Source organism: Nerophis lumbriciformis, linkage group LG35 (genome assembly GCF_033978685.3).
Source record: "Nerophis lumbriciformis linkage group LG35, RoL_Nlum_v2.1, whole genome shotgun sequence".
NCBI lineage: Eukaryota > Metazoa > Chordata > Actinopteri > Syngnathiformes > Syngnathidae > Nerophis > Nerophis lumbriciformis.
In genome coordinates, this window is record NC_084582.2 from 25849308 (window position 1) to 25870509 (window position 21202).

General features: G+C 39.7%; 1 protein-coding gene across 1 annotated transcript in view; it reads right to left on the reverse strand.

The window, feature by feature from the left end:
* psd2 (pleckstrin and Sec7 domain containing 2) overlaps nt 1-20912 on the reverse strand; it is an 81015-nt gene extending 60103 nt beyond the window's left edge. The window contains exon 1 of the mRNA XM_061927786.2: nt 20562-20912. The gene's annotated coding sequence lies outside the window, so the exon portion shown is untranslated. The remainder of the gene's footprint in view (nt 1-20561) is intronic.
* Nucleotides 20913-21202: the final 290 nt, after the last annotated feature.

The following is a 21202-nucleotide window of genomic DNA, read 5'->3' on the forward strand; positions in this document are numbered from 1 at the left end:
GAGATACCACCACTCCAGTTGACTAGATATTTGACTCCTTGTGCATAATACAGTGGCATTAAAAGCCACACTCAGATTGTTATTGCAGCTGGAACTAATCAAGTCACTTTTATTGTAAATGTTGCCCGAAACCATAGAAGAAAGAGTTGTATATAGGAATAGAGCTTTCACAGGAGGGAGAAACGGGTAAGGCTAATTCTGGAAACTTAGTTGACAAATGCCCTAGATGACATTATTTTGCCAAAATGTTGCCGAAGTTAGAGTTATTTTTGTTCGGTTAATTTCCAATACTGCGCGTAATAGACTACTGGAATTCACATTTGTTTGTTGACGACATCAAATGTTGCGAGTCGCGACACACCTGTAAGTAGGGTTGTCCCAATACCCGTACTTTTGTACCGGTACCCGTACCAAAATGTATTTCGATACTTTCTAAATAAAGGGGATCACAAAAAAAGTCATTATTGGCGTTATTTTTAACACAACTAAAATATGTTTCTTATTCCAATCGAAGAACAATTGTGTCCTTTAATAAAATAGCGAACATACTAGTCAACTTGTCTTTTAGTAGTAAGTAAGCAAACAAAGACTCCTGATGTATGCAGTACTATACTGTGTCATTTTTAATTCATTTATTTTGTCAAAATTATGAGGGACAAGCGGTAGAAAATGCATTATTAATCTACTTGTTCATTTACTGTTAATATATTTTTACTTTCTGTTTTAACGTGTTTTATCTATACTTTTGTTCAAATGAAAGAAGCAATTATTCTTTTGTTGTTTGGATGCTTTACATTAGTTTTGGACGATACCACAAATTTGGGTATCGATCCGATACCAAGTAGTTACAGGATCATACATTGGTCATATTTAAAGTCCCCATGTATCCAGGGACGAATTCCATGAGTTTATAAACGTAGTATTATTTTTTTAAAAAGGAAAAAAGATTTTGTGATGATAAAAAATATCGATGTAATCATTGTAGTATCGACTAGATGCGCTATTGTACTTGGTATCATTACAGTGGATGTCAGGTGCAGATCCACCCATGGCATTTGTTTACATTGAGGAGAGATAGCATGCTAGCGGTTAGCTATCGTATCCTCCTGTGGTGTGTAGTGAAACATGTTTAGCTATTCCTCGTCCTGCAGGGATGAATGATACTTGTAAGAAACGTACTTTATTTGTCGCCATAGAGGCGAGGATTAGTGATTTAGAAGTAGCTAAAAAACTGTCGACTGCGGATGGACGTTACACGCTAGCTAGCTAGCCATGTTTTAAAGCACCTTTTGTAGAGCGGCGTTTCAGTGTTATAGCTTCACCTTTATCGATAGTTTTTAAGCCAACATGGGTCCATTCTCCCTTTTCTGTCTACACACTGTGTCTGCTTGTAAGTACTCCGTGATTGTGTGCTGCCGAACATGCTCCTCTGCTCGTAAAACCAGCAATGTCACAACGTGACGACGGCTCGCTGTCATGCCCGTTAATAAAAAAAATGAATTAAAAAAGGGGACTGGTACTTTTTAGAAGTGGTATAGTACCGTTTATGATTCATTAGTATCCCAGTTATTTTTTTCTCTGCGCACTCAATCGATTGTAACTGGACTGTTAAGTTTGTCTTAGAAGACATTTCACCTCTCATCTGAAAAGGGTTAATCAGTTCATGCTGGTCAGATCTGGTCGGCACTTAGATTTGTTGTGGAGTGCTACTAATAACAAATGCCTAGTAACAAACTCTACCCCGCCTTCCGCCCGATTGTAGCTGAGATAGGCTCCAGCGCCCCCCGCGACCCCAAAAGGGAATAAGCGGTAGAAAATGGATGGATGGATAGTAACAAACTCTGGGACCAAAAGTGCCAGAATTGTAGAAAAAAAGGATGAGAACTACTGTCAAAATTCCACGAGGAAATGATTGTAATTGTAGTGGAAGTACAGAAAGTCTGTGTCAACAATAAGTAGCATTCTGTCAAATAAAGAACGAGAACGATAATGTTGTAAAGAGATTGAAGGTATTCAAAAAACAGAGCCCAAAAACGATGAAAGATGTTGAGAAGTTTCTCTTCGACGTGGTGTTTCCACTCTCCACTTCTCCCCTCCTGTTTCTTCACTGTGTTGTTAGCGTGTTCAATGACGCAAAAAATTATGTAAAGTGTTCATTTGTTCTTTTCATTAGACTTTTATAGTTATTTCTGCTTGTTAAGCTGTAACTGTTCAATAATTAACTTATAGAATTTATTATTGACGTTAACCGAGGTACCGCTGTGTTATAAAAAGCTGACCAATCAGAGTTCGGCGGTCCATGTCGCTGTTGACGCGAGGGGGGTTCAAAGAGGGGGAGTGAACCAGTTTACGCTGTGACGCTGTAGCATAACCAGGACTTAAGAGAGCAATGGAAGGCTCAGAAAGTATTTTTGCAGTTCATTTGCTGATAAGAACGTTTATTAGTTGTAAGCTATGGTCATCAAAACTATTCAAGTAATATTTACAACATGTTTACAACTCAACATCTCCAAAAACGACTCAGATCATACTGTACATTTAATTGTTAGGCATAAGAATTGTGTGAGAGATAAATGTTTTATTCAATGCATCAACTCCAACATCAGTTAAGAAAATACAGTATATTTGTTCAATAATGAACAAAGGAAAATATGTCCTGAATCAAAAATCACTTCATATTCTCTACTGCTCGCTAGTGTTACCATATCTGAGTTATTGTGTAGAAATATGGAGAAACAAATACAAATGTGCGCTTCATTCATTAATCGTGTTACAAAAAAATCAGTTAGACTGATACATAATGTTGGATATAGAGAACATACAAACCCTTTATTTATTGAATCATAAATATTGAAATTCCACGATTTGGTAACATCGCACCCAGCTAAAACTATGTGCAATGCAAACTACAACCGGCTACCCAAGAATGTACAACAATTCTTCTAAACTAAAGAGGAGAAATATAACCTTAGAGGAAAAACTAACTTAAAACATTTGTATGCTCGTACAACACTAAAAACCTTTAGCATATCAGTATTTGGAATTAAACTATGTACAAAGTACAAAGAAGAAGAATTATGACAAACACCTTCAACCTTATTGAAAACGGGATATTCTTCATCTCAGTAAGTTTACCATGACTGACTTAATGATCTATTACAAGAACTGCTGTATTAATCATTCACTGATGTCATTGGGCCCCATTCAGCAACCCTTCTTAAGAACAAATTTTGTTCTTAGGCCCACTTATGAAGTTTTTAAGGAGATTTTTGTATTCACCAATGTTTTCTTAGCTGGGATTTGTTCGTAGGTAAGAACAAAATCTACGAGTGCTCCAGAGCACTCTTAGGGTGGCCTAATTGTTCTTAAGTGTGACAAGTTCCCTTACTTCTATTGTCTAATGTTAAATTAATATCATAGATAGATAGATAGATAGATAGATAGATAGATAGATAGATAGATAGATAGATAGATGTATAGATATAGACAAGACAGACAGACAGACATACAGCAAAATGAGCAATATATAGACATTTCAAAATACCGTGTACGCACACACGCACGCACACACACATACGTACGCACACACACACACACACACACACACACACACACACACTTGCTGCTAATGCAATATGCCGCAGATCGTGCTCTGGGGAGGGAGTACATATTTCACGACCATGTAGACCTATGAGCCCGAAGTGACGAATATTTATTTGAACGCTTTAGGCTACCTCAGCGGTCCCCCCTTTCTTAAACTTACCTTTTGACATTATGTATTTCCCCCGCAGGATAATACAAATTTCTCTTCTGTAATCTGTTTGTGTTTTCTCCGTGTGTTTTATGCTCGGCTTTTCCGCCGTAATTGTGCCCTTATATGGGGAATTAAGAATGTTTACCTTTGCAAATTACGGAATTAAGGGTGTTTACATATGCATACTGGGGAAATAAGGGCGTGTTTATGTGCAAATTATGATAGACACGCACGCGCTAACCATTTAGCATTCAGCAACTTAAGAACAGCAGGTGGGAGCAATTTGGCCATTTAAGAACACGTCATGAATTTGAATGGACTCCTCATAGGAAATCACTTAGGAAGAAAGATAAGAGGAAAAGTTAGGAACTTATTGCTGAATGGGGCCCATTGTGTTACAAAAAGAAGACAGTAAATGAACGTATGTATTTGTAAACGCTCTAAAGTGGGAAAAGGGTAGGATTAAATAAGCTTTGCTTCTTCCTACTCCTTTTCGGACATGATGTAAAGCGAAATGATATGAAATGGTGTGATATATTACTCTGTAAGTGTGTTCATGTTCGAAATAAACTAAAAAAAGAAAGAAAGAAAATGTGGAGATATTCTTGCACAGCGATATTAGTATGCAGTGACTTCCTTGCAGGCAGCAAGAAAAATGTTCCCAGACTCGCTGGTCTCCGCTTTGCTGAATTAATAGCAAGGAAAACAACAATAAAATATTTACTGACAGTTTAAGTAACCATTGGGATCAGTTGGATACTTAGCTTACAGTTGTATATTAATGTATTAAGCCACTCGGAGAAATATACTGTATATACTGTTTACATACAGAACACAGATGGGCAAATGCATTTGTTTATAAACAAAAACACTAATAGAATTGTGTGATTTTATGAGTTAAATCATGTCGAAAACTAAACATTTTCTGGGGATTTTAGTGTGCAGCTGAGCTTGAGTAAAAATGGCATACAATTCTAAAAAAGACCCTAACACAACATGAGCAGTGACCCGGGTGGCGTACCAGTAATATAGACCACAAAAGAAGACCACCCACTGTATCAAAATCATTTTAAAGCTGTTCTTTTAAGTAGAAACTATTACATATTCAGTGTTTCCCACAGGAATGCAGTCTATTTGTGGTGGTAGGCTGGGGGTTGAGGGGGCGTGCTAGATAACATCATTGTCTAATTTGCTTGATTGGCCATGATGCATGCCAATGTGAATGTAGTGGGCGCAGTAGGAGAGAGGAATAGTAGCATTGTGGATGAATATTAAAGTTTTTTTTTTTTTTAATCCTGAAAAGCAAAACAAATATGCTTAAATGGTGTGTATTTATATAACGCTTTACTATAGCTGGAATGATACCCAAAGCACCTTACATTATACATCACATTCACACACAGATGGCTGTCATGCAAGACGCTAACCACAACCCGTCAGGAGCAAGGGTGAAGCGTCTTGCCCAAGGACACAACGGACTAGGATGGCGGAAGCTGCAATAGAACCTGGAACCCTCAAGTTGCTGAGATGGCTGTTCTACCATCTGCGCCACACTGCCCCCATCGTGTTTAGAAACAAAAACTTAACTTTTTTTCTGTTTCTTATTGTTGTTGTTTTTATGTCACAAGGCTGAGCCACTTGTCAGGGCTTTAAATCCCCATAAGTGTCTAATAAGACCATAAAAAAATTGCTAAACATAGCGACACCAAATTAAGATGGGAACACTAATTCCTCCTGCTATGTCTTCTTATTCTCTGGCAGACCAGCGCCCTTATTTATTAAGCGTTTGTATGCCCAAAAACCAGTCGTACGCCCTTTTTCACAGCAAAGTTGAGAAGAGTTGTTTCGATAGTGAACTGCTTGTGGAAATGTGCGGTGCCTCATGTCATCTCTAAATCCTCTAAAGAAAGACTTAAAAAGTTGCAAGAATATTTTTTTTATTTAAAAAGAGTTACAAAAAGAGACAACTGCCATTATATCAAACTTATTTTTGATTTTGATTGGACGTGTCATTGTGAAAATGCTTAAACGAAAATTTAAAAGTATGTTGGAGTTCGGGTGTTGGTAGAGGGAACAGTGATAAAGTCATCTAAAATAATTTGTGTTAAAAAAGGGGGCATACACTGTAAATATAAGAATATTATTCCTCCATTTGCTCCTTTCTGATCATGGAAATGTATAAGAAAAAAAAAAAATATGAAAGTGTGAACTGTTTGTGGCTTGTACAAACCCCGTTTCCATATGAGTTGGGAAATTGTGTTAGATGTAAATATAAACGGAATACAATGATTTGCAAATCCTTGTCAACCCATATTCAGTTGAATATGCTACAAAGACAAAATATTTGATGTTCAAACTGATAAACATTTTTTTTTTGCAAATAATCATTAACTTTAGAATTTGATGCCAGCAACACATGACAAAGAAGTTGGGAAAGGTGGCAATAAATACCGTTAAAGTTGAGGAATGCTCATCAAACACTTATTTGGAACATCCTACAGGTGAACAGGCAAATTGGGAAAAGGTGGGTGCCATGATTGGGTATAAAAGTAGATTCCATGAAATGCTCAGTCATTCACAAACAAGGATGGGGCGAGGGTCACCACTTTGTCAACAAATGCGTGAGCAAATTGTTGAACAGTTTAAAAAAAAAACTTTCTCAACCAGCTATTGCAAGGAATTTAGGGATTTCACCATCTACGGTCCGTAATATCATCAAAAGGTTTCTGGAGAAATCACTGCACGTAAGCAGCTAAGCCCGTGATCTTCGATCCCTCAGGCTGTACTGCATAAACAAGCGACATCAGTGTGTAAAGGATATCACCACATAGGCTCAGGAACACTTCAGAAACCCACTGTCAGTAACTACAGTTGGTCGGTACATCTGTAAGTGCAAGTTAAAACTCTCCTATGCAAGGCAAAAACCGTTTATCAACAACACCCAGAAACGCCGTCGGCTTCGCTGGGCCTGAGCTCATCTAAGATGGACTGATACAAAGTGGAAAAGTGTTCTGTGGTCTGATGAGTCCACATTTCAAATTGTTTTTGGAAACTGTGGACGTCGTGTCCTCCGGACCAAAGAGGAAAAGAACTATCCGGATTGTTATAGGCGCAAAGTTGAAAAGCCAGCATCTGTGATGGTATGGGGGTGTATTAGTGCCCAAGACATGGGTAACTTACACATCGGTGAAGGCGCCATTAATGCTGAAAGGTACATACAGGTTTTGGAGCATCATATGTTGCCATCCAAGCAACGTTACCATGGACGCCCCTGCTTATTTCAGCAAGACAATGCCAAGCCACGTGTTACATCAACGTGGCTTCATAGACTGGCCTGCCTGTAGTCCAGACCTGTCTCCCATTGAAAATGTGTGGCGCATTATGAAGCCTAAAATACCGCAACGGAGACCCCCGGACTGTTGAACAACTTAAGCTGTACATCAAGCAAGAATGGGAAAGAATTCCACCTGAGAAGCTTAAAAAATGTGTCTCCTCAGTTCCCAAACGTTTACTGAGCGTTGTTAAAAGGAAAGGCCATTTAACACAGTGGTGAACATGACTTTTCCCAACTACTTTGGCACATGTTGCAGCCATGAAATTCTAAGTTAATTATTATTTGCACAAAAAAAATAAAGTTTATGAGTTTCAACATCAAATATCTTGTCTTTGGAGTGCATTCAATTGAATATTGGTTGAAAAGGATTTGCAAATCATTGTATTCCGTTTATATTTACATCTAACACAATTTCCCAACTCATATGGAAACGGGGTTTGTATATATGCATTTTCATGAAAGAAATAAAAAGAAATGATGATGATGATCTCCATGGCTGGCGTATACGCACATTTCTACATGATGTGGATATTTTGCAGACACTCAGGTCAGGCTGGGTAACAGTTTAATTAAAGAAATGTCAAACAAGCACTCCTCCCAATGATTGAGGTGCACTTTAGAGACATATGAAAAAGTTACAAGAACGGATATAAAAAACATAGGCAAAGTGTTGCACGTTTGCCAGGTATATTCATTTCCCATACAATGCAGCTGAACATGCTGTAATTAAAGAGCATTTTGAAGAAACAGCTGGTTTTCCTAATGTAATTAGAGCTATCGGCTGCACACACATTGCTCGCCATCATATGATGAATATGTATATGTCAACAGGAAACATTTTAATTTGGTCAGATTATGTGTGATGCGCAAATGCAATGAAGCAACATTGTAGCGATGTGGTCTGGTCCGACGTATGATTCTTACATTCTACGTAACAGCAGGGAACAAACTATTGGCTGACATTGTGCGTGTTTAGTGACTTCTTGGTGAGTACATTTATTTATGTGTCCTAATATTAATCCCTGTAATGCACAGTAAGCAAAGGTACCGCTTTCATATAAAGCGATAAAGGAATGGAACGACCTCACAATAAACTTGAAAAGTCTAACAGATTACTCTTCATTCACAATTGGGAGCGATCAAAGCTGCTCACACGGTCACTGAGGTGGGCACTATGCTTGACACATCAACTTAATGTGTATTATATTCATCCGTTAGAGCATTTTGTTGTAAGATGTGAGGTGTGTCTGTTAAAATCATGGTTGTGTTTTACAAATGATGACAGATGTAAACCAGAGCATGTATTGTCTTTGTGTTGTGATGTAAATGAGGTGTGGTTGTATTGAATAATAAGTATGTGTCAATGAAAGGGCATTTTATGACTTTTCTTAATTTGATTACATGCTATAGTATGATTTTATTGTTATAATTGTATTGCATGATTTTTGTATCCCTTTAATTTAGACCAGGGACTGCAGATGAAAATGAGATTTTTAGCTATAATCTGGTACAGAACATATCTGTCTTTGAGCTTAATGTTTCTATGCATTGTCCCTTCAAATAAAGACTAAACTAAACTTAAATGTTAGTTTTTTTCTATATTATATTACACATGTCTTAACAGCATCATCAGCGTCAGTGACTTACTGTTTTTTTCTGGTTAAACTGCATCTTAAACTCTTTCAAACAAGCCTGTTTGCAAAGTTAAAAAACATTGTGTAAAGTGTGAAATGCTAAACCACACCTTTTCCCCGGTGCATGTACTGCTGCACTAACATGCAACAATACTGGAATAGACTACCTTTTTACACTCCAGCAAGAAGCACCTCCAACTCATTGTTGGTGAAATTCTTATTTCATGTCGCCTTGCTCATTATCTTTGTGTTGTCTGATTGTGCGGAGGGTGGGATCTTAGGCACATGACTAATTCAAATATGATATGCATATTTAAATGAGGGCGTGGACAGGGAGTGGTCCAGCCACTACAACATGTGCGCTCAGTTCCATGTTGATGGGGGAGTACAAAGGAGATGTGCTTGGATTAATGCGTGCGCACACTTTAATACATCTGATTTTATTTGTGTGTACGACGTTTTCTTGATTTCAGCATACTCCATTTTAGTAAATCCACGCAAGTCTTAATACATGAGGCCCCAGGTGTGTATAAAGTGTGTTGAAGGGGCTGTTTGCAACCTTAAGCCGTATAGCCCCTTGTAACACATGCACCCGCATGTGTGGTCAGCTAATGATAACGATTTGGCAAAGTTGAGCTACTAATGTTAGCTATCATTGAACGTATAGCCTATCGTAACAACATGACTACAAATTTGAGTTGCTTCTCGAGAACCGCTTTTGTGTTTGCACGTGCTCCGGGTATGTAGACGTGAACGACATAGCCGTGAGAGACAGACTTTTTCTTTAGGCTGATGAGCATCCATCCATCCATTTTGTACCGCTTGTCCGGGCACGATAACTTAAAAATAAAGACAACTTCAGATTGTTTTCTTTGTTTAAAAATAGAGCAAGCACATTCTGAAAATGTACAAATCATCATGTTGTTGGGGTTTTTTTACACTTGCATGTTACGGTTAAAAGTATTCTATCTTTATTTGTCATTATTTATACTTTCTGAATAAATTATCAACTCATTGGTGTTAATTTTCAATCTATCAAGATAACAAAATATCAAAAACAAATTAGAGTATGTTTTATTAGTTTGCTCATTTTCCTCAACTGGTGCACTAACATAATTTGGTTTATTTAATTTTTTTACATATGTAGCATAATCTACAAAGACACAAAGAATTGCTATTGCGACATCGCGTGAACACATTTAGAACAGCAGTTTCTTTCAAAAATAATGGCTCATTTTTATACTTAGCAAACTAACGTACGTTTCATTACAATTGTACAGAACAATGCAACGAAATGCAGTTTAGCATCGAACCAGAGTGCAATAGAGCAACTATTAGATCATATTTACAACACCGATAAATATAGATGCAACTACGGTATATGAGATGGTAGGAACTCTGCTATTGGTAATATTTACATTAATTACATATATTTCATTGACTAAAGTGCGTTTAACATGTTTTAACAGGGTGAGTGTTCAAGAGTGTTAATGCTCTGTGAAAGAAACTCTCTAGTCTGCTGGTCCTGGCCCTTAGGCTCGTGTAGCTGTGGTCAGAGGGCAGGAGGCTATCAAACTACTAATGGTAACAGAAGCTAGCCAATGGTGTTCTTGTTATATGTTTTGGTTTGAAAACTTTGAGCAAGTTCAAATACCCCTTTAAGAGACGGAGTTACGATGCTGTGGAGAGGCGGAGCTGGCAAGCCGACAGCGAGGCAGGGCACACCGGAGCCTGGCCCAAGATGGCGGCGAGGAGGCGTGGATGGCGAGCAAGCGGCGAGGCGGTGTACGCCGAGATCGACGCCGCCATTGTTACCAGGTACGTGGAGCTCCCAGTTGGGCACACTTTAATAATCACCTCACACTGTGTAAAAGGGCGGCAGCCGGAAACGTCGGGAAGAGAGGCGGAGGTCACAGAAGAAGCCATAGAGAAGCGGATGCTGAATGAGAGCGAGAGAGAGCCACAGGAAGACGAAGACGAAGACGCCCGCGACTGAAAAGTTGGAGCGGCAGAGGAAGCAGGACACGGCAAGGCTGAAAAGCAACCCGTAGAGACTTTTGACTTATTGAAAAAATAAAATAAAGTCTAACCTGCGCAACAATGTCCTTCCTTGAGACTGTCACAGATGCATACCACCAAGCTACGTTCGCAGACAGTCCCATTATAATGTGTTGATGAGTGAGGGTGAACAGGCCTATTTGTGACAGTCCAAATGTATTTCTGGCACCACAAATAAATGAATATGCTGTAAAGATTACTTGATGGCATATGATGTTCATAAAGATGAATGTGTTCTCACTGGATTAATATCTAACTTGGTAGAAGAAAAATGATGACTCGATTGAGGCAGATTTGATAAGACTTGGTTGCTCAGCATGAGAACGCCACTGGTTCACTTCATCTGCACTGAAATAAGATGATGCAAATTATGCAGAAGCCAAAAAGTGATGCAAATTCCCTCCAGGCATGTCTCCCATTTCAGACCTTCTTCTCTTGGACTGACACAAAAATGTAAAACTACTATCACAAAGGGACATACATACCCACAAAGAAGCCATATATTTGGCTTTTAATGAAGAAGTATTTTGTTGAAAATGTCATGCAATGAAAAGAAATGTTATTAAAGTACAATGCGATATTCAACTCTTTTGTGTTTCCACAGGCAAGCACTGTGTGTGTGTGTGTGTGTGTGTGTGTGGGTGTGTGTGTGTGTGTCTGCTGGTGTCTTTTAATCCCTCTCACTGTTGTGTGATGATCTCAATGGGCGCTCTGACTGATCCCTCCACAGATTCGTTTTGAATATGTGAGCCGTGATCGGCTGACACATTTCCTTCAGGGGTGCATTAGTAATTGCAAAAATGTTCTATTTACCAAACGCCGTCAATAAATTCCAGCTGCAGACAAATCAGTCACATGATAGCACATTGTAGGCTTACATTGCATTTCAATGTGCTGAATAAATTGTAACACGCTAAGAAATGTTTACTCTTAAAAAACAAACAAGCATTAGCCCTCATGACTGACAATAATGAGTCCAGATAGAGCTTTTGCGATAATCGCAATTATGCAAACATGCTCTATTAACATCAGTTTATGCAAGTACATAAGTATGCATTTGCACATATCAACACGCAGTCAAATGTGAGCACGTACCCAAGCAAAACAGTCACACAGCTCCATAAATGGAAACAGTGAACAGTTACGAAACCAGACATGGAAAGTGGGAATTCTCTCTTGTCTGTCGCCAGTGTTCCGTTTCTCTTCCCTGCACTCGTCTTCATCTGCTCCACATTATGCTTTTTAATATCTCACAGTCCCAATCCACTGTCAAACTCTCATTTTGCACTAATTGAGGCAAATGGGTCTTTTTAAGAAAAGGAGAAGAGTGGAACTGAGCCAGACTGTTATTTCCACTACTGAGGAGAGCAGATGTGCTCATAAACACATCACAAGGCGTTTGTGCGTGTGTAAGAACACGCATATGTACAGTATGCGTCTCTCTTTATATAACAACAAGAGACTATCATAAGTTTACCTTTGTCAGCAGAACACTGAAACTCTCATGCCTCATCAATTCACTTGAATTGCAATCTGACCACCTGACAATCATGTGAACAACACAATAACACACACACGCAGCACACACACAAATAAACCACCAGTGAGCAACGCTGCTGACAAAAGACTGTTTCTTGTGCTTTTCCTATACATTTTTACTTTCTGTATTTCTTCCCCCACTCATGCATACCCTCCAAGAAGAGGATGCTGGTCCCTAGGAGGATACACACACACACATTCAGTCTAATGCGCACAATGGGCACACAGCATGGTGAGATTTATTGATCCCTTTGACACAGAGTCACAGTCTTCTAGGAGGCCCTTCAGATAAGCATGATTGGGATCTGTCAGAGATCCCAAAGAGGCTTCTGATGCAATCAGTCAGGAATTAAACACTCACTCACTCCCTTGCTGGCAATCACATTGAACACAATCAACTTAAAGACCTTAATCAGTCCATATTAATACACATTGTTTGGTTCTATCTTCTACTACAAATAAATTGCTTCAGAAAAAAAAGAACAGAAAGTAAGACTTGGCCATTTTTAACATTGTAATTAATTATCAGGTTTATATGTCATTCATTGTTTGTATATCCTTTAAATTATGGTTCTCAAAAGTATTAATACTTCAATATCAATATATTGATTATTTTATGTTTCTTGTATGTATGGAAAAAAATTGACAATAAAGAATCTTTAAGGTCCTTTGAAGTCCTTTAAAAAGTAATACTAATTTGCAAAAAGCACATCAATATCTGCTTTTTTCCGTATTGTCATTTCCAAATAAAGGTAGGAATGATAGTCGTTCTCCGATACATCAAGATTGAATCGATGGACAAATGACAAAACATCGATTATTTGTGTATGTTAGATAAAGCTGAGTAGAGCTGAAGCCTATCCCAGCTGCACTCGGGCGCGGAAGGTAGTGTACACCCTGGACAAGTCATCATCTCATCGCAGGGCCAACACTGATAGACAGCGACACTCACATTCACACACTAGGGCCAATTTCTTGTGTTACCAATCAACCTATCCCCAGGTGCATGTCTTTGGAGGTGGGAGGAAGCCGGAGTACCCGAAAGGCATAGGCGCCGATCCTGTGGGTGCTTCGGGGCCCGAGCACCCACGGACAATGCCGAGCACCCACGTGGGATTGATGGCAACTTTCAATCTTTAAAATAATTTTTGAAAAATCAATCTTGTTGTATTTAATTTTGTGGCGAGTTTGTTCTGTTTTACAAAACAATAAAGCCACAAATAATATGGGATATTAACTTCGCTGAACGTCCATTTTTTTTTTTTAATACACACACACCGAGCACCCACTGGCAGAAATGTAGATTGGCGCATATGCCGGAAGGAACCCACACATTATAAATAAATATATATATATACAGTACAGGCCAAAAGTTTGGACACACCTTCTCATTCAATGCGTTTTCTTTATTTTCATGACTATTTACATTGTAGATTGTCACTGAAGGCATCAAAACTATGAATGAACACATGTGGAGTTATGTACTTAACAAAAGAAGGTGAAATAACTTAAAACATGTTTTATATTCTAGATTCTTCAAAATAGCCACCCTTTGCCCTGATTACTTTTTCGCACACTTCACAGGTGTGCTTGAAGCTCATCGAGTTAATGCAAAGAGTGTGCAAAGCAGTAATCAGAGCAAAGGGTTGCTATTTTGAAGAAACTAGAATATAAAACATGTTTTCAGTTATTTCACCTTTTTTTGTTAAGTACATAACTCCACATGTGTTCATTCATAGTTTTGATGCCTTCAGTGACAATCTACAATAGTTGTGAAAATAAAGAAAACACATTGAATGAGAAGAAGGTGTGTCCAAACTTTTGGCCTGTATATATACATATATATATATATATATATATATATATGTTATTATTATTATTATTATTAATTGCAAAAAAATTGCAAAAAAGCATAACGTAATGAGAAAAAATTCATAACATATAAAAACAAAAATATTTGTCTATAAATATATGTTTTAGCCTTTTCATACAAATCCCAGACGTAAGTCATCACACTACCACCATATTGAAAGTACATTAAAAATGAGCGTAGTTATGTCATTACGCACTAAAAGCCGGAAGAGGACGGCCTCTAGGCACATAAAGGTTACAAACAGCCCCTTTAATGTTACAATGCTATTTAAAAACACTGTCTGTAATGTTTACTGTGTAATATGTGTATTATCCTATAGTTTGACGCTGAAACAGAGTAAATAAATTACATTTCTTTGTATAAGACAATTTTATTCTAAATAAAAAAAAACATCCAATCAGAGACTTTAAACTCAATCACATACAACACTCTGTATTATCCCCTGGTCTCACAAGCCTTGTTTATACACCAGAACTTCTAAACTGACCTTCATGTGTCCAAGGCATACAAAGATGATTCATTTGTGCCATTGAAGGATAATTGTATATCTCATCAGTGCACCAGCCAAGTGCACGCTGATGCATGATGGCCAGAGGTTAATAGCTGCGCATAACCGAGAGTCATTTAAAATGCACTGCGAATTTAAAAAAAGTAAGATATGCTTACCGGTAGTCATTTCTGATACAAATTGATTTCAATGGCAGAAAATGAAGTGATTTGTTCACAGGCATAGCATGAGACGGCTGAATCAATAACTCACTCTATCTAAAACACAACAAAAACCATGGCTTCAAAACAATCAGTCACTATCTTAAACAGAGCTAATACAATATGCATGAAGCTGAAGCTGATGCAATGAACACTGACAATACGATGTGATGTGTATGCCCTCTCCCCCATCCTCCTCTAATCCAGTGTTTTTCAACAACTGTGCCGTGAGATACAGTCTGGTGTGCCGTGGGAGATTATCTAATTTCACCTATTTGGGTTAAAAAGATTTTTGCAAACCAGTAATTATAGTCTGCAAACTGTTGGTGCTGTCTACAGCTCGGCAGAGTAACCGTGTAATACTCTACCATATCAGTAGGTGGCAGCCGAGAGTTAATTGCTTTGTATATGTCGGAAAGAGCGGTGTCTAATGCTTAAACCAAAAATAAACAAAAGGTGAGTGCCCCTAAGAAAAGGCATTGAAGCTCAGGGAAGGCTATGCAGAACGAAACTAAAACTAAACTGGCTACAAATTAAACAAAAACAGAATGCTGGACGACAGCAAAGACTTACTGTGGAGCAAAGACGGCGTCCACAATGTACATCTGAACATGACATGACAATCAACAATGTCCCCACAAAGAAGGATAAAAACAACTGAAATATTCTTGATTGCTAAAACAAAGTAGATGCGGGAAATATCGCTCAAAGGAAGACATGAAACTGCTACAGGAAAATACCAAAAAAAGAGAAAAAGCCACCAAAATAGGAACGCAAGACAAGAACTAAAACACTACACACAGAAAAACAGCAAAAAACTCAAAATAAGTCACGGCGTGATGTGACAGGTCGTGACAGTACACTTTGAGACAAGAGCTATGTTGATGCACGGATCACAGGACTTAATGACTACAGGCCGGTTGCGCTGACGTCTGTGGTCATGAAGTCCTTTGAGCACTTGGTCCTGCCCCACCTCAAGGACATCACCGCCCCTCTCCTGGACTCACTGCAGTTCGCCTACAGAGCCAACAGGTATGTGGGTGATGCAGTGAACCTGGCCCTTCACTTCATCCTGGAGCATCTGGACTCCCCAGGAACCTACGCTAGGATCCTGTTTGTGGACTTCAGCTCTGCCTTCAACACCATCCTCCCTGGACTGCTACGAGACAAACTCTACCAGCTCAGCATGCCCGACTCCCTCTGCAGTTGGATCAATGACTTCCTGACAGACCGAAGACAGCACGTGCGGCTGGGGAAGATTGTCTCGGACAGTCGAACCACGAACACTGGTACTCCTCAGGGCTGTGTACTTTCCCCCTGGCTCTTCTCCCTGTATACAAACTGCTGCACTTCCAGTCACCAGTCCGTAAATCTGCTCAAGTTTGCGGATGACACTCCCCTCATTGGGCTCATCTCGGATGGCGATGAGTCCGCCTACAGGAGATAGGTGGACCGGCTGGCGTCCTGGTGCAGCCTCAACAACCTGGAGCTGAACGCCCAGAAAACAGTGGAGATGATCATGGACTTCAGGAAAGTAACAACCCCACCATCCCCCCTCACCCTGATTGACTCTCCCACCCCCGTCTCCATTGTGGACTCCTTCCGTTTCTTGGGCACCACCATCACGTGGTGGTGAGTCCATCCTCACCTCCTCCATCACCGTGTGGTTCCCCAGCGCCACAGTCCGGGATAAGCATCGACTGCAGCGCATGGCACGTGCTACTGAGAAGGTGATTGGCTGCAAGCTCCCATCCCTCCAGGACCTGTTCTCCTCCAGGACCAGGAGGCGTGTGGGTCGGATCACAGCTGACTCTTCTCACCCTGGACACAAACTATTCTCCCCTCTCCCCTCAGGCAGGAGACTACGGTCCATCCAGACCCACACCTCCCGCCACCTGAACAGTTTTTTCCCCTGAGCCATCAGGCACATGAACAATAACAAGATCTGGTAGCTCAGTTACAGCTCTTTTTATTACCAAATCTGTGTTATATGTGTTTTATGTTGCACGATTACACCAAGAAAAATTCCTAGTTTGTGAACCCGTTCTCAAACAATGGCAATAAAAACTATTCTGATTCTGATGCATGGTTGGTTATGGTTCAAAGTCATATCCAACAATTGCGACAACGACTTTTTACTGTCAACTGAGTTTCGTTTTTTAATGATTTCTGCTGGTGGTGTGCTTTTGGATTTTTTCAACTCAAAAAATGTGCTTTGGCTCAAAAAAGGTTGAAAAACACTGCTCTAATCTTTCAGAGACTTACGCTCAGATATATACACTTAGTCTCTCAGTAAAAAAAAAAAACCTAGTGACCCTGATCGCAGTGTGCTGGCTTCATGCAGCACTGCCACTGCAACCGCAGTGCAAAGCTTTTGCGTCACCTTTTAAAAATGTCATTGTGTATCACAAACACAGATGCAAACAGATGGGGAAGAAATCATTTCCTGGTTGTCAGCCTGAGAGAGGAAGCACAAAAATACAGAGTTGGAACCACTCCAGGGTGTATGGGCGTGTGTGTGTGTGTGTGTGTGTGTGTGTGTGTGTGTGTGTGTGTGTGTGTGTGTGTGTGTGTGTGTGTGTGTGTGTGTGTGTGTGTGTGTGTGTGTGTGTGTGTGTGTGTGTGTGTGTGTGTGTGTGTGTGTGTGGTTGCCTACATACAAAGGCAAGACAGTACAGTCTCCAGTGAAGCGGAGCAGTTCCCCCAAATCACCCTGATATGTCACTTCGAGGATGTCAAGGTCAACCATTTGCTCGCATTTAGTCAAACAAAAGCATGACATGTCAATATCGTACAGCTGCTACAGCATCTCTTCTAGGAAGACATTCAACAGGATTTTGCAGTGTGTCTCTGTACGTTTTTACCATTTTATCCATAATACGTAATGTTAGACCTGAGAGAGAGCCTGCTGGGTCACCATCTCTCTTTTGGTTCATCACAAAGTGTTTGCCGGACTTAAAGTCACGGTTCTCCGACACCTAAGTCCCCCGAGCGCCGTACACTGGGGCATAGTTACACAGGAACAGAAGAATGATCTTCCAAAAGCTGCTATCACACTGTTTACCAAAAGGTATATTTATTATTCAGGTGGAACTAAGGAGTCTCTGCAGTGTTAATGTTAGATCGTCACTTGTGGCAACAAAGTGTGAGACAGCTCGGTTTGATGCAGTTGCTGGAGCGTTAACATGTCTAACACCTTCACTTCAAGATGAATACTCTGTGGAAACCCTGCACTGTTGAGTCAGGGGAGTCAATTACAAGCAATCTTGACTCGACATGAAAATATCTATAATTAAGATAACCGTGTCTATGCGTATGTGGGTGATGATTAGGGTGCGTTCACACTTGTATCATGATACTCTCGTCAGTGTTTTTGCTAGCAGACCAAATAATGCTTACGTTAAGAACATGCAAGTCGCACCTCGATTGGACATCATATAATATGTCATGTGTACATCGTCCAAACAAGCCCACGCCTTCAAAACAACATGACGTCATCCGGGTCAATGACTTACAATTGCAGGCATGCAGACATGCATACAATTGTTCAGCAAAACAAAGTCAGTTGTACACAGTAACTAGACAGAAGCAAAAACGACTCTCTACTACAGGGGTGTTAAAAGTACGGCCCGAAGGCCGGATCAGGCCCGCAAACAGGTTTTATCCGGCCCGCGGGCTGAGTTTGCTAAGTATAAAAATTCACCTGAAATTTTTGAATGAAAGAAACAGCTGTTCTAAATGTGTCCACTAGATGTCGCAATAGCAATTATTTGTATCTTTGTAGATGATGCTACATGTACAAAATAAACCACATGATGTCAGTACATCAGTTGAGGAAAATTATCAAACTACATAAATAACATACTGTAATTTGATTTTGATATCATTTTTTTATCTTGATAGATTGAAAATCAACACTAATAAGGTTGACTGATGAACATTATCACATAATTTATTTAAAAAAAAATTAATAATAAATAACGACAAATACAGATAGAATTCTATAAACCGCAACATGTAAGTGTAAAAAAAAAAAACAACAACATTATGATTTGTACATTTTCAGAATGTGCTTGTTAAATTTTTAAACAAAGAAAACAATCTGAAGTTGTCTTTATTTTTAAGTTATTGTGCCGTGATTTTACCAGTCCGGCCCACTTGGGAGTAGATTTTTCTCCATGTGGCCCCCGATCTAAAATGAGTTTGACACCCCTGCTGTACTACTTATTTAAATTTGAATTTTGGCCTCAAAGTCCTCATATATCAAGAGAATTAACCCCACAAAAACATTATTTTGAGAAAATAAAAATATTGATCTAATATTGATCATACACTTTGACACCTCCTCCTCTTATGGGTCGTGTACAGACTGTAACAATACTAACACACCAACAGTTGTTGTTATGTTATCATCTCTCTAGATTATTGTTAATCTACTTGTTTAATTCTCTCTAACATTTTTGGTAAAGTGTATACAATGTCCAAGACCAAACAGAGGTACCAAGGCCACCTGAGAGATGGGTCTCATCCTGAGTGAGGCAAGTATAAACACCAACGCACCACAGCAACGAATGCAAGCGAAAAAATGTGATTGTAAGAAACACCCAAAAGAAAGTGAAAATCAAAGAATATAAGCGTTAAATGTAAGCCCATGTGTGTAACTACAGTAGTTATATCTATATTGGATCTTTTCAACCGAATGGTTGAAAAGAGTTATACTTAATGTTATATCCTCTTTGTTACACCTCACTTGGTAAAATATCAGCTTGTATTAAATATGCCATTGAAAGAAAAGTCAGACGTCACGTTTTGGGTGCATTGCCATCCAATCGACTTCATGCATATTTGGTCATCTGGCAAAAAAACACAAAGAGTGAACACAAACCAGACTGCACTAAAGTGACTACCGGATATCTTGTTTTTATTTTTGGTCTGGCCTTAATGATTCAAATGGTGTTGATCTGATCTCATCTGTTAGCATTGCATGTACTTGCAGTGTTTGCCAAAGTGTCCCACAATACACTTTAAAGGACATAAACCAACTAAATAGACCGGGCTCATTGTCTCCTTGCCCAGTGTGTGTGTGTGTGTGTGTGTGTGTGTGTGTGTGTGTGTGTGTGTGTGTGTGTGTGTGAGAGAGAGAGAGAGAGAGAGATAGAGAGAGAGAGAGAGAGAGAGAGAGAGAGAGATGTCCTCCCAGCCTCCTCAAGCTAGTAACCATGACAACAAGAAGGCTGGGAGACATGGTTCAAGCTCAATTGAGGCTGGTGTCTTTCTTTTCCTCCCAAATAGACTCTTGGTAACGTTTCAAATATGGACTTAGCGGAGGAAGGAGGAGGAGGAGGCAAAAAAAACAACCAAATAAAATAACACAAACACACATTGAGTATAAAATCTCACGACCCGCTGACTGCATGAGCTAAACACTGCAAGGTCTAACCCGGTATAAGGGTGACATATACTGTACACTGTACATATATACATGTATATATATATATATATATATATATATAAAAAAAAAATGTTTAAATCCGGAATAGCAAGAAAAACAAAACGTCAAAGCAGAAATGTTTTTACACTAAAGACAACATGAAAAACAAGATGCTAGCTATATGCTAGCAGAACACAACCGCGTGTCCTCCAAGAAAAGGAATAACTCACCGGTAAAAAGAAACGTGGCTGCTCTTCCCCGCTCTGTCTCCGTGCATCCACGCCGAGGAATAAGACCAAGAGACGGCTTGGTTTCTCCCTCTCTCTGCCTCTCCCCTTCTCGCTCTCTCTCTCTCTCGCTCTCCCTCTATCGCTCCGTTCCCCTATCACGTGTTTCGGAGGACGTCCAGGTGTCGTGAGGGACGGCGGGGAAAGGACGCCTCCACGGATGCTCCGGAGCTCGGTGCGAACAGGACGCGTCACGTCTGCGGGGCCCTGATGGCATGAAGGAGCCTGCTGCTAGTGGGAGGATTATAGCACTACTGATGAAGGAACCCACTCAAGCTGGAATGCATTAAAAAGGATGGAAATGCATTAGAGAGTCTGAGTTTGAGGTCTTCTTCTTCTTCAGATCCGCACTGACTTATTTATTTCGTGTCACATAAGAGTCTTGATTAAAAGGGGGGAAAACGTTAGAAAGAAGTGACCTGAAAAGCACAGCATGCAGATGATTTACTGCCAGTCAAATAGTTCTGTCCAAGGTCTAAAGTACCACAGATGTCATATCCAGTAGGAGGGGAAAAAAGTCTGCGGGTTATAGAGAGTTTTCTATTCGGGCTCTGAAATGTTCTACCGGAAACAGTTAGAGATGC